Raw genomic sequence first — 15,745 nt, forward strand, 5'->3', positions numbered from 1 at the left:
TATCTTGTTTTTGTAAATAAGATTAGTTCATCGTTCCTGATTCAACCTATTATGTATGAAACATGTTTGCAATGACAATTAGAGATTATAGTTGCTCATGCCATGCTTAATTAGCTAGGAGTTTATAATGGTTTACCTTGCGTGCCAACATGCTATTTATATGGTTGTGATGTGGTATGATAGGGTGGTATATCCTCCTTTGAATGATTCGAGTGGCTTGACTTGACACATGTTCACGCATGTAGTTGAAACAAAATCAACATAGCTTCCACGATATTTATGTTCATGGTGAATTATATCCTACTCATGCTTGCACTCAGTGTTGAGTAATTTTAATGCATGTTCACGACTGTTGCCGCTCTCTAGCTGGTCGCTTCCCAGTCTCTTTCTAGACTTCACTTGTAATAAGTGGGAATACTGCTTGTGCATCCACTTCCATAAACCCCAAAAGTTATTCCATATGAGTCCACCATACCTTCCTATATGCGGTGTCTACCTGCCATTCCAAGTAAATTTGTATGTGCCAAACTCTAAACCTTCAAATGAAATTCTGCTTTGTATGCTCGAATAGCTCACGTATCAACTAGGGTTGTCTATATCTTCCATGCTAGGTGGGTTATTCTCACGAGGAGTGGAATCCGCTCCTCATTCATGAGAAAAAATGGCTGTTAACCGGGATGCTTAGTCCCATGCTTAAATTAAAATAATTGCAAACAAAACTCCCCCGGGATTGTTGTTAGTTGGAGGCACCCGTTGTTTCGGACAAACCATGGATTGATGTTTGTTGGTGGTAGGGGGAGTATAAACTTTACCATTCTGTTTGGGAACCGCCTATAATGTGTGTAGCATGGAAGATATCGAGATCTCTCGGTTGTTATGTTGACAATGAAAGTATACCACTCACAATATCTCTATTTCAAAAATCGAGCTCTGGCACCTCTACAAATCCCTGCATCCCTCTACGAAGGGCCTATCTATTTACTTTTATGTTGAGTCACCATCCTCTTATTAAAAAGCACCATTTGGAGAGCACTGATGTCATTTGCATGCATTACTATTAGTTTACATTGAGTATGACTGTGAGTGGATCTCTTTTACCATGAATTACAATGTTTAGTCAGTCCTTGAACTTCAGAGGTGATCTGCATTTATGTTTTGCAGTCTCAGAAAGGGCTAGCGAGATACCATCTTGTTATATCATATTATGATTGTTTTGACAAAGTGTTGTCATCCGAGATTTATTATTATTGCTCGCTAGTTGATTATGCCATTGATATGAGTAAACATGAGACCTAAATGTTATTGTGAATATGGTTAGTTCATAATCTTTGCTGAAAACTTGAATGCTGGCTTTACATATTTACAACAACAAGATCAAACAGAGTTTGTAAAAGTTTTTCTTTATCACTTTCAGTTTGTCAACTGAATTGCTTGAGGACAAGCAAAGGTTTAAGGTTGGGGGAGTTGACATGTCTCCATCGTATCTACTTTTCCAAACACTTTTGACCTTGTTTTGGACTCTAACTTGCATGATTTGAATGGAACTAACCCGGACTGACGCTGTTTTCAGCAGAATTGCCATGGTGTTATTTTTGTGCAGAAATAAAAGTTCTCAGAATGACCTGAAACTTCACGGAGAATATTTTTGGAATATATAAAAAATATTGGCGAAAGAATCAACGTCAGGGGGCCCACACCCTATCCATGAGGGTGGGGGCGCGACCCCTGTCTCGTGGGCCCCCTGATGCTCCACCGACCTCAACTCCAACTCTATATATTCACGTTCGGGGAGAAAAAATTTAGAAAAAAGTATTCATCATGTTTTACGATACGGAGCCACCGCCAAGCCTTAATCTCTCTCAGGACGGCTGATCTGGAGTCCGTTCGGGGCTCCGGAGATGGGAATCCGTTGCCATCGTCATCATCAACCTTCCGCCATCACCAATTCCATGATTCTTAGTGTCGTGCGTGAGTAATTCCATCGTAGGCTTGCTGGATGGTGATGGGTTGAATGAGATTTATCATGTAATCGAGTTAGTTTTGTTAGGGTTTGATCCCTAGTATCCATTATGTTCTGAGATTGATGTTGCTATGACTTTGCTATGCTTAATGCTTGTCACTAGGGCCGGAGTGCCATGATTTTAGATCTGAACCTATTATGTTTTCATGAATATATGTGAGTTCTTGATCCTATTTTGCAAGTCAATAGTCACCTACTATGTGTTATGATCCGGTAACCCCGAAGTGACAATAATCGGGACCACTCCCGGTGATGACTATAGTTTGAGGAGTTCATGTATTCACTAAGTGTTAATGCTTTGTTCCGTTACTCTACTAAAAGTAGGCCTTAATATCCCTTAGTTTCCAATAGGACCCCGCTGCCACGGGAGGGTAGGACAAAAGATGGCATGCAAGTTCTTTTCCATAAGCACGTATGACTATATTCGGAATACATGCCTACATTACAATGATGAACTGGAGCTAGTTCTGTGTCACCCTATGTTATAACTTTTGCATGAGGAATCACATCCAACATAATTATCCATCACTGGTCCATTGCCTACGAGCTTTTCATATATTGATCTTTGCTTAGTTACTTTTCTGTTACCACTGTTACAATCACTACAAAACTGCTACTATTACCTTTGCCACCGTTACCATTACTTCCATATTACTTTGATACTAAATACTTCACTGCAAATATTAAGTCTTTCAGGTGCGGTTGAATTGACAACTCAACTTTAATACTTGAGAATATTCTTTGGCTCCCCTTGTGTCGAATCAATAAATTTGGGTTGAATACTCTACCCTCGAAAACTGTTGCGATCCCCTATACTTGTGGGTTATCACATACCGCGGCCCTTGCGGCTGAAGTGCAGTGCGGCCTACTTAGGTCGAACACCTCATCGGCCATCAAGCCCCCGGACACTGTTAAACGCGTCCGGTCTCTACTCTGCATGATGACAGCTTGGTGACTCCAGAGCTAGACTAGCAGCATCGCCTCCATCAATCGCCACACACATCCGTGGCACATGTACCGCGTGTGCATAATTACGCACTCAAAATACCCTGGGCAACGATGGGGGCACAATACGGATAGGTCTATAGTGCGGCTCAACCCCATGTGACCTTGACTTTTTTCCTTTGATCCTTTTTCTTTTCCATACCATAGGTGCATTAAAACCTAGCTACTCCATGGTCGGGCAAGGACTATTTCCGGGCCCATTTTCATATAAATGATCGTGGGCCGCTCCTCTCAAGGAATCTTTCCCACAAGGGCGAAAGCGATGCAGACGTGCGACAGGGCGCCAATGAGACCTTCAAAAACATTCTTCCTCTTTTTTTTGGGCCCTGTATACAGCTTTCCCTTGTGTACAAATTTTGGCATGTAAATAGCCTTGGCACTATCTATAATGGCACGTCTTGACGTATGAAGCAGATTATAATAAAAACAGGTTTTTTACCAACCCTCGTTTGGTCCTGGTATGTTTCATAATCTGCATTCCTCTTTTGTGCTAAGATTGCCATGTATACATTCTGCTACGGATTCAATACCAGGGGATCTATTAGGCCACAAATATGTTCAAGAAAGAAAAGTCCGAATACTTTTAGAGTACACTTCGGTGTCCCGAATATTGCATTATATGCATCGGCTTCGAATCATGCCTTTGGTCAATAGTTGGGTTGCTCGGCTCCTGTGGTTGATACCTTACGTTCCGCTTGTTCGGCTAAGGTGGTAAAGGGAGAACTACTGCGATCGTGTTTCTGGTTCGTCCGGTCAAGCACTTCAGTAGAGAAAGCCAAAAACTGACTGTCATGATACGGCGAGAGCTGGTCGCTAGCAATTCGGTGACTTATCATAAATATCTTGCGGTTTCTTCCATACTATATGAGGGACTGGCCTTCATCCAGTCACGCGCCTAAGGCACCCAAGTTCGGATAGTCGCACACGCACCAGGGGCTAGTTCCTAGTCCCATTGTCAAACTCCTATGGCTAAGTGAGAGTGATAAAGCCGCATAGTCTGATTGCCTAGTTCTCTGTGCAGACACCTCCTTTACGGACCAAGACGTTGGGTCAAGTGTGGCTGTGCGCTATGCCGAACACCCCCATAGCATCTACGAGGGGCCTGAAGCCGACGACTGGTAAACTCTCGGGAATAAAAACGTCCGCAGAGGAGGAAAATAATTTCAGATAAAGGCATAAATATATTACAAAGCCTTGGTTCATAAAACAACACCTGGACAGCTCGGATACATTCATACAACATTGATATCCTTCGAGCATTGACCCTCTACTATCCGGGAACCCTCCAGGACGTCGTCAAAATACTGCTCCGGCTTGCGGTGGTCCTTCACTTCGGGCGGGCCCTCGGTCGCCACGATGGTGGCCTTCATCTTCGCCCATTGCATCTTGACGCGGGCGAAGACCATTCGTGCACCCACGATGCACATAAAGTGCTTGACAGCTTCAATTTGAGGCAGCGCGTCGACGAGTCGCTTCACCAGGCCGAAGTAACTGCTAGGAATGGGTTCGGTTGGCCAAAGCCGGACTATGACGTCCTTCATGGCCAAACCGGACATCCTATGCAGCTCCGCCAGCTGCATCATCTGGTCGTTCAACAGCGTCGGACGCTTTGGCGCCAGGTAATGTGACCAGAAGAGCTTCTCCGTGGTGTTCCCCTCCTGGGCCCAAAAGAATTGTGCGGCATCGGCTGCACTCTTCGAAAGATCCGCAAAGGATTCTGGAGAACTCCATAGTCGAGTGAGCAAGGCATATTTCTAACTGCCAAATTTACTCTGCAAGAGAAAGGGCTTACTAGCCGCTATCTGTCCAGCCTGCTTGATCTCCTCGCGAGCCGCCCGGGACTTGGTCCGCGCCTCCTTGGCCGCATGGAGAGCCTTGGTGAGATCGACTGCTTGGGCCTTATTCTTCTCCTCCAGGGCCTCGCACTTGCCGGCGGCATCCTTGAGCTCTTGCTCCACTTCGGTCACCCGCTCTTCATACTGGCGGCTGGTGACCTGCTCGGCCTGTAAGTCCGCAGCCGCTTTGTCAACGGCCGCTTTGCTCACCCATGCCTGCTCCTTGGCTTGGGCGAGGGTGCTCTTCAAGGTCTCCACCTCGGCCACACTACCTGCAATAATGATCAGGGCAACACACAAGTTTAGACTCTGCATTAGCATACCACTTGAGGTGTGTGAATAATTTTTCAAAACATACCTTGCGCCTCGTTGAGCCGCTTGTTAATGCGGACGATATCATCATCGGCCAGCTGCAGTTTCCGCTTGAGTTCGGAAACTTCAGCGGCATGGGCGGTCGCTGTTAACAGGGAATCCAAACTTCAAATGATATAAGTAAAAGCACATGAAGCATTCTATAAAGACGCACTCAAAAGATATAAGTGAAGTGCAATGAGCATTCTATAAATCAACCATGGACTATCTCATGCCAGCATGGTGTTTAAAATAAAAATGAAAATTAAACACAAAAGACGCTCCAATATTCACACATATCACATGAACGAAACAAGAACGAAAACATACCGGTACTTGTTGAAGAAAGATGGGATGCCTTCCGGGGCATCCCCAAGCTTAGACGCTTGAGTCTCCTTGAATATTTACTTGGGATTCATTGGGCATACCCAAGCTTGAGCTCTTGCCTCTCCTCCTTCTCCTCATACCAAGACCTCCTCGATCTTTGATCACTTCATCCACACAAAACTCAATAGAAAGCTCGGTACGATCCATTAGTATAATAAAGCAAATCACTACTCTAAGTACTGTTTCAAACCAATTCATATTTTTTGCATTGTAGCTACTGTAATATAAATTTTTCATGGATTATACCACTGATAGAATCGATAGTTTCATCAAAACAAGCAAACAATGCATCAAGAAACATAATCTATCTTAAACAGGACAGTATGTAGCAATCTGAACATCTACCATACTTCTGGTACTCCAAAAATTCTGAAAAATTAGGAAAAAATAAACAATTTGTATTGAAATACTATGCAGAAAGTTCCAGAACCTTTTGACATTCCAGTAAAAAAATCACGTGCTACAGCCAAAGTTTCTATTTCTGCACCGCACATACAAACAAGCAATCTAATCATCCTAAAGGAAAATCTTGGCACAATAATTTTACGATACAAAGTATTTGTTCAAGGGGATAATTATTTTTGTGAGAATATTCATGAAAAATTCTACATTGTTTCCATGAGCATGAACACAAGTGTTCAAGGTCGACCCTCACTTCTCCAACGCATCACCTTTCAATCACTTCTCTTTTAGAAAAAGATATTTAGGTTCCCCTCTATAATTTTTTTGTTTTTAAACTTTGTAAAAACACAAAACAAAAATAAATGACTTTCTAAAACTTCCGAGTTATCTCCCTGGCAGCGCTTTCTTTAAAACCATTAAGCTAGCCATAAAGTGCTCAAGTAATGGATCCACCCGGATCCCAAGGTATGTCAAAGCCAATTTGAATTAACAATGATTTATAATTTAGTAGTGAGCACAAGGCAACATATATCATGCAATGACAAAGTCTAACTCTGTTCCTATGCATCGGCATGTCATACAAGAACAATTCATGCACATCAAGTAAAGGCCAATACATAGCATAAGCAATTTGTTGCAATTTTATCATGTGGGAAACATAAAGAGGTGGAGATATAGTTCCTCTCTCAAAATAATTGCAAGTAGGAGCAGCAAGCAAATGCATATTATATTCATCAAAATCATCATGTGCAATGGTTAAATGCAACCCATTAATATAATCCTTACTAAGCGCACACTTCTCCGATATAGTGTAGTTTGGAGAATTCAAAAAGATAATAGGACTATCATGCATGGGTGCAATAGCAACTGTTTCATTCTTAACATAAGGAACAATAGAAAGTTCATCTCCATAAGCATAATTCATATTGGCATCTTGGCCACAAGCACAGGAAGCATCAAGTTCATCGAAAAGGGATATTTCAAAAGAATCAACGGGATCATAGTAGTCAGCATAGCAATCATGCTTCGGTAAGCACGAAGGGAAACTAAACAATGTATGAGTTGAAGATTTACAGTCATTAGAAGTTTGGCACGGGTAGCTAATCCGCTCTTCCTCCTTTTGTTCTTCGCTCTCCTCATCATCTTTTTCATCCAATGATCTCACAGTTTCATCAATTTCTTCTTCCATATACTCCTGCAAAATATTAGTCTCTTCCTGGACAGCGGAGACATTCTCAATAGACACATCAATATCGTAATTGCATTTATAATTATCATAACAATATTTAAGGATAGCAAGATTTTTAGGTCTATGAACTAAATCATCAAAATCTTCAAACTTTTCAAACAAAGATTCAATTTCATAAGCACCCTTAAAAGCAACAAATTCTTATATTCGTTCCACATCATAGTAATCACATATACCATTAGCATAAGAAGCCAAGGTTTCATTATCATTAAATTTACATGAAAAGGGAAGGTGTGGAGCCTTCATCCTAGAGCAACAAGTATAATCATATCTTAAGTATAGCTCCCGAGCATACCAATGCAACATATGAATTTGATCCCGTAATAGTTTCCCTTTTTTGTCAAGTGATAATCCCTAAAGTATTCACGTTGATCTAACGTTACTCCCATTATCAAGTTGAATGGGGTTTTCTCAGGATTATCAAAGTAGTGCATGATATCACATAACGAGCATCGAGGGTTTTAGGAGGATCCCCATATCCATTAGTAGGAAGTACCACTATTTTTTTGGTATTTCGTGTTCTATATCCATAACTAAAGATAGAGAGCAACTTAGAACAGAAAATAAAAACTACTTAGTGATAAAGCAAAGAAGCACACATGAGAATATTCACACCACGCTATTGCTCCCCGGCAACGGTGCTAGAAAAAGGTTTTGATAACCCACAAGTATAGGGAATCGTTTGTAGCCTTCTTTGATAAATAAGAGTGTCGAACCCAACGAGGAGCTAAAGTTAGAACAAACATTCCCTCTAGTTCGATCGACCACCGATACAACTCTACGCACACTTGACATTTGCTTTAGCTAGAACAAGTATCAAACTATTTTGCAAGAATGAAACTATGAGTACTTTGCGAGAATAAAACTATGAATAAATTGCAAGGTAATAAAATTGGATACCTTTTGTCAAAGAAAGTCATTTGTCCCTAGGTAATCGATAACAAGTACCGGTAATCACTCTTGCAATTCTATATGAGGGAGAGGCATGAGCTAACATACTTTTTCTACTTGGATCATATGCACTTATGATTGGACCCCTAGCAAGCATCCGCGACTACTAAAGATCATTAAGGTCATGAAACCCAACCATAGCACTAAGTATCAAGTCCTCTTTATCCCATACGCAACAACCCACCTACTCGGGTTTAAGCTTCTGTCACTCTCGCAACCCACCACAAGCAAATCATGAACGTATTGCAACACCCTACAGCGGGGACCCCTCACGTTTGTGCGAGACGGAGGGCACCGTAGGACAGCACCATAAATAAAATATACAATCATACCAACCAAGATCACGACTAGCCCACAGGACAAAATGGATCTACTCAAACATCATAGGATAACCATAGATCATTGGGGAATAATATCTGGAGTTGAGCACCATGCTTAAGTAGAGATTACAACGGGGGGAAGAGGTGTTGCACCGCTGCATAGAGGGGGAGAAAGTTGGTGTTGACGGTAGCAAGATTGTTGATGTAGATAGCCATCACAATCCTTGCCCCGGCGGCACTCTAGTGCCACCAGGAGAGAGGGGGAGAGAGCTCCCCTCCTTCTTCTTCTTCCTTGGCCTCCCCCCTAGATGGGAGGAGAGTTCCCCCTCTGGTCCACGGCCTCCATGGCAGCGGTTGGGCAGGAGCCCCTCCGAGATTGGATCTCCCTCTCTGTTCTCTTCTGTTTCGCATTCCCCAGATCTGGCCCTTCACCGTTTCTTAAATTTCTGGAGATCCGTAACTCTGATTGTGCCGAAATTCTTACACGATTTTTTCCATAAATTATCTTTTTTGCGCCAGAAGAAGGGCCCCAACCGCCTTACGAGGAGGGCATAAGACACCTGGGCACGCCTGGCACCCCCTGGCACGCCCTGGTGTATCTTGGGGGTTTTGGGCCTCCATTTGCGATGATTCCAACTCCCAAAAATCACATATATTCCAAAATAATTTTCCATCAAATTTTATCGCGTTTGGACTTCGTTTGATATGGATTTTCTACGAAACAAAAAAATGCAACAAACAGGAACTTGCACTGGCACTAGATCAATAGGTTAGTCCAATAAATCATATAAAATGTTGCCAAAAATATGTGAAAGTTTTATAATATTGGCATGGAACAATCAAAAATTATAGATACGACGGAGACGTATCATTATCCCCAAGCTTAATTCCTGCTCGTCCTCAAGTAGGCAAATGATAAAAAGATAATTTTTGATGTGGAATTCTACCTAGCATAAACTTGATCATATATCAAATCATGCCATGAATATTAAGACACGAGTGATTCAAAGCAATAGTCTATAATTTGACATAAAGACATCAATACTCAGGCATCCCAACAAACAATCAGGTCTTTCAAAATATCAACGCTAAAGAAAGCTATCCCGACAAAATCATATAGTCTTTTCATGCTCTATCTTCTTAACACAAAGTATTTATCATGCACAACCCCGATGGCAAGCCGAGCAATTGGTTCACACTTTTTAACGCGCTTCAACTTTTTCAACCCTCACGCAATACATGAGTGCAAGCCATGGATATAGCACTACGGGTGGAATAGAGTATGATAATATAGAGAAGACAAAAAAGTAGGAAAGTCTCACACCGACGCGGCTAACCAACGGGCTATGGAGATGCCCATCAATTGATATCAATGCGAGGAGTAGGGATTGCCATGCAACGAATGCACTGAGAGCTATAAGTGTCTGAAAGCTCAATATGAAAACTAAGTGGGTGTGCATCTAATCCTATAATGAAAAATTCCCACTAGTATATGAAAGTGACAACATAGGAGACTCTCCATATGAAAAACATGGTGCTACTTTGAAGCACAAGTGTGGAACTAGCATGCCCCTTCTCTATTTTTCTTTTTTTTTCTTTTTTCTTTTTTCTTTTTCTTTTTTCTTTTTTTTTCTTTTTTTATTTTTTTTCTATTTTTTCTATGACTACTATGTCAGCTATATGATCATGCAAAGCAATATGACAATGAATGCTCAAGTCATCAAAACGGAAGCAGTGGAAGTTGCATGGCTATGGAAGGGCCATAATAGTTAGGTATGGTGGCTGTTTTGAGGAAGATATAATAATGCTTATGTGTGGTAGAGCATATCATATCACGGGGTTTGGATGCACCAACGAAGTTTGCACCGACTCTCGATGTGAGAAAGGGCAATGCACGGTACCGTAGAGGCTAGCAAATTGCGGAAAGGTAAGAGTGCGTATAATCCATGAACTCACATTAGTCACAAAGAACTCATATACTTATTGCAAAAGTTTATTAGCCCTCGAAGCAAAGTGCTACTACGCATGCCCCTAGGGGGATAGATTGGTAGGAAAAGACCATCGCTCGTCCCCGACCGCCACTCATAAGGAAGACAATCAATAATAAATCATACTCCAACTTCATAGCATAACGAGAGACTATACGTGCATGCTTTCGGAATCACAAACCTTAACACCAATATTCCTACTAACCACAGCCGTTTACTAGTACCTCCCACATATTCCATCTCTATATCGCAAAACTATTGCAAGGAATCAAACATATCATATTCAGTGATCCACAAGTTTTATGTAGGATTTTATGACTAACCATGCAATTGACCAATTCTTCTTGACTCTCTAAATAAATATAAGTGAAGCAAAAGAGCATTCACTGGTATGCATCGGTGCTATACAAACGGTTTTTAACCCCTTTCCGCGACGGCATTTGGAACCGTCGCCTAGTGAGTGACGGCGATAGGGGGGTTCTTCCCACACGACCCAGAAACCATCGGGGATAGGGAGCCTTGATGCATACATTTGTCCCTATATAACCGTTTCCGATATCTCGAATATCCCAAACGCTTCATCCTTGCTACTCGTTTGTGCTCGCATTGCCATCGTACTTTGCATTTTGTGGTTTTACCTAAAACCAGGCAGATTCCAAGCATGGGAGCTTTCCAGGCAGATTCCAGGCACGGGAGTTTTACAATGCCTGGCACATCACAAACAGTTCATGATTATAAACCATGTACGATAGGTAGACAATCACACACATTTAGTTTTCCCATACCGTATGTGATAGTGTCTGACATCACACACGCTTTGCAACCGGCAACTGTGTGCATTGTTACACATGTTTCCTCTCCGTGAACCATGTCGGATTATGATGTATATCGCACACACTGCGCTTTACTAACCATGTGCACCGTAATGACATGCACACCGTAATTTTGCCCTAATTTAATTGCTGCTATTTAAAATTGTACCTAATTTAAACTTGAAAGTGGGCTATAGCTTTATTCATATCCATCGGGTTCAAACAAACAATGCATCATTCGATTCATAGGTACATATGTTTAAGAATTACATAAGCACCAAATAAACAATGATGAACCAGGGTTCTATACTTGTACTATTACAGATGGTAAACAAAGAGGCGACAGACATTCCGGTTGCTGAATAAGGTGAAGCGAAATGGCTCTATTGTGCTCTCCTGGATGCAGAAGGCATGCAGGACTCTAGTCCAACCCCTTGTGATGGTCGGCCACCAATCATGTAGTTTGAGAGGTAATCTTGAGTAAACTGCTTCACGATCCACTGCAAATGAAAAAAGATTCAAACATTGTCATCTAACACAACTCATTACGAGCAGTAAAAAGAAGGCTACGGGGTTCTTACTTACCATCCTGCAGTTCACTGTTGTCTTGCATAAAGTGTAAACAAATAGTTCGATTGACATCTTTTGACCCATTTTAATAACAATCTTTATCAGTTTCCTCACTTGATGCTGGTTCATGAATATCTCATTGCCCCATACGCAAAAAGGGTCGAAGTGTGGATCTTTGGCAATGGAGTTAATTGCAGGGAAGTACCACATTTGGGGCAATTATAACGGATCAGTACCATTATTCAGATTTTTTGCAAGTCAGTACCACGTTTGAGGCTAATCGTTGCAAAACGGGCTAAGCGTCGTATAATGCTGTATTGACACCATATCTGACCACGCGGCCCCACCTGTCAGATGACAGGCGGCATGTTATTTTTGCAGATAAGATCCCCGCATTTGCACTTAATCACACAAATGCTCCCGCGAAGTATAAAAAGGAAATTGCGAGCGCAGAGCGGATTCAAACCCGCAACCTTCAAGTTCCAACGGAGAGGCCCTGCCACTACGCTAGGCCCAGTAAACTGTTCAGTTAGGATACTAAGGACTTATATTATTAGACGATTAAAAAATAAAACGAAGGAAAAAGAAAGAATTCCTTATTTAACACTATTTAAATGTTGTTTCCTTATTTAACACTGGAAAACTTTTCCTTCCTTATATAACACCAAATCTAAATTTTGTTCCCTTTGTGACACATTCATCCGTTTTGAGTACTAACAGTGTTAATTGACATGTGAAAAGACGATTTTACCCCTAGTGCATTATTCACAGGAATAAAAAGGCAATAATATTTTTGGTGGTTACATGAACAATGAAGTTTCAGTGCGCCATGACACCGTCAGGTATTTCAGGTCCATGGAGAAACAATATACGTGCAGATGCTGAGGTACTATAGGACAATAGAGAAACCCTTTTTTTCTACGAGTGTAGAGCATACCTTTTGAGGTCGATCATCTCCTGCCCTTATGGACTGATGTCGCTTGGTGCGTGCAGGCGCCTCTGCATCTTTGCAAGACACCAGTATGTAGGTTGGTTAACTTGTTTTTGAACGGCTAATTAACAAGAAGAAATGCACTGCAGTGACGGCCTGACTGCACACGCGATGACTAACATCCAGCTTAAATTATGTTGGCAACTTTGTTTTGTTTACTCGACCACTAAGCTGCATGGCGTCATGTTTCGAGAGCCATAATTAAGCTTGGTTGGCCTAATTAGCCCGGTCCCATGTACAGTGCCGACAGTGGCCAGAACCTTATAGTTGCCACGTACAGAAGGACCGGAACCGGCCGGATGGAGGACGGGCATGGTGGTTTCTAAAACTCTAGATGAAGTCATCGGAAATTGTGTGCATGCAAAGTTAGCTCAAAGAAGCAGACTAGCAAGCAGTTTGACTGATCCTTGTATCAATAGCACACATAAGCAACGTCGTAAACTTTGCATATGCTCATGTGGCCTGGGCTGGCTAAGCTTGCTCTCTAGGGAGACTATCGACCTGATGGAGTGATGGATCCGGTTCTAGTACAAGCCAGTTTCACGTGTACGTGTGCATCAGGGGTAAAAACGGCTCTGTTTTTGTCCGGCAGCTTCCTCGACCATGTAAATAACGGCTTCTTTGGTCGTTTGAATAATTTTTGTCACAAATTGCATCAGGGGTAAAGTCGTCTTTTCAGATGCCTTTTAACACCATTAGTAATCAAAACTGATGAATGTGTCACAAAAGGAACAAAATTTAAACTTTGTGTTTTATAAGGAAGAAAAAGTTTTTTAGTGTCAAATAGGGCAAAAAAATTTAAGACGGGTGCGCGCCGCAGCCGGTATTCGAACCGACGACGAGGGCGACACAGCGAGCACTCACTACCGCTGTGCCACCAGTATTCCACTGTTTATGTAACGAGCGTAAAGATTTTATACGGTGCTTCGTTCTCTTTTTCATACGGTAACATAAAAGATAAATAGCGCGCGCCATACATGGTGTGTGTATCGTATATTGATAAAAATTTACATCGTATACAAAAAAATGTAATTTATAAATTTTAAAAAGTACATTGTATATTAGAAAAATGTTCAATGTATATAACAAAATTGTTCATCATATATTATACAATAATGTTCAATGTATTTTTATAGAATAATGTTCAGTGTGTATTTACAACCTTTTGCATACTAAACCTATATAAAAAACAGTAAAAATTGAAAACATGAAAATCCAAAGAATACCAAAGATTTGAAAAAGATAAAAGAAATCAGAAACATAAAAACACGTACAAAAAAAGGAATTTATGCATTTTTGTAAAGTTCATCGTATATTTAAGTTCAGTGTGTATAACAAAATTGTTCATTGTATATTATACAAGAATGTCCAGTGTGTATTTATATAATAATGTTGAGTTTGTATTTACAAAAATATTGCATACTAAACCTATATAAAAAAGAAATGTGAAACAAAAAACATAATGAAAAATGAAAAAAAGGCCAGGACGTGTCCAAACAAGATAGATGTAAGAATGCCACAAGTGCGCGGGCATCTCTCTAGTGTAGTGGCTGGCGCGCACTTTCTTTCACTCGCTCGCACAGGTTCGAATAAGCGCAAACGCGAGTTTTTCCGTTTGTTTTATTTATTTAACAGTCACATGATATGTGTTACTACTATACTATTATAACAGCCAACATGGGCTAGTGTAGTGCCACGGCCTTTCCGTCAAAACCGGGAGGGCGCGGGTTTGAATCCCTGCGGCGCGCAATTTTATTTTTTAAGTGCAATGCGGGTGCATTTGCGTGATTAAGTGCAATGCGAGGGTCTTATCTGCAAAAGCAATATGCCATGTGTCATCTGACAGGTGGGGCCGCGTGGTCAGATACAATGTCAATATGGCGCTTAGCCCGTTTTGCAACGATTAGCCTCAAACGTGGTACTGACTTACAAAAAATCTAAATAGTGTATTTTTTAAGCGCAATGCGGGTGCATTTGCGTGATTAAGTGCAATGCGAGGGTCTTATCTGCAAAAGCAATATGACATGTGTCATCTGACAGGTGGGGCCGCGTGGTCAGATACAATGTCAATATGGCACTTAGCCCGTTTTGCAACGATTAGCCTCAAACGTGGTACTGACTTACAAAAAATCTGAATAGTGGTATTGATTCGTTACAACTGCCCCAAGTGTGGTACTTCCTTGCAATTAACTCTTGGCAATGATATATGTACCTAAAAGCACCAAGTTAATATTAGAAGCTAAACAACAATTGAAAAATGATGTAGTACAACACTCCCTCCATCCCATTATATAAGATTTTATTACATGCATATCTAGACATCATCGGAACATTAAGGTAACACTCTTCCGTGTTGCTATGTAGCCTGGGATTGCATATTTAGTCATTCAGTACAATGCATGTTGCTATGTAGCCTCGGATATATTAAATATGGCCCTAGTTAACCTGCTGATAAATGGGTTATAGATATATTCAGTGAAATGTCTGATTCGACATTAATCCCTTATCAGCCCCAGGCTATATACTACCAGCTACCGATATCGTGAACAATGAGTACATATAAGCAATGTGATGAAACTAACCTCGATGGAAAACAACACTGTTCTCAATATTGTACTGCATGAGTACATATAAAGGCATGTTAAGCACAACAGGCTAAACATCAACCAAATATATCCATGGTAGACAACATAATTTACAAATGATAGCTTCAGTGTGCAGGCTTAAGCACACTAGTTAAGCAAAACAAGAAGTGGAAAGGTGTGTTAACTGCATCAGGCATAACATTTAAAAACAAGCAAATAGTCATTCAAACTGTTATTGTGCAGGTCTAAAGTACACTAGTTATTGTTAAAAAACGAAAA

Source organism: Triticum urartu, chromosome 5, assembly GCF_003073215.2.
Source record: "Triticum urartu cultivar G1812 chromosome 5, Tu2.1, whole genome shotgun sequence".
Lineage (NCBI taxonomy): Eukaryota > Viridiplantae > Streptophyta > Magnoliopsida > Poales > Poaceae > Triticum > Triticum urartu.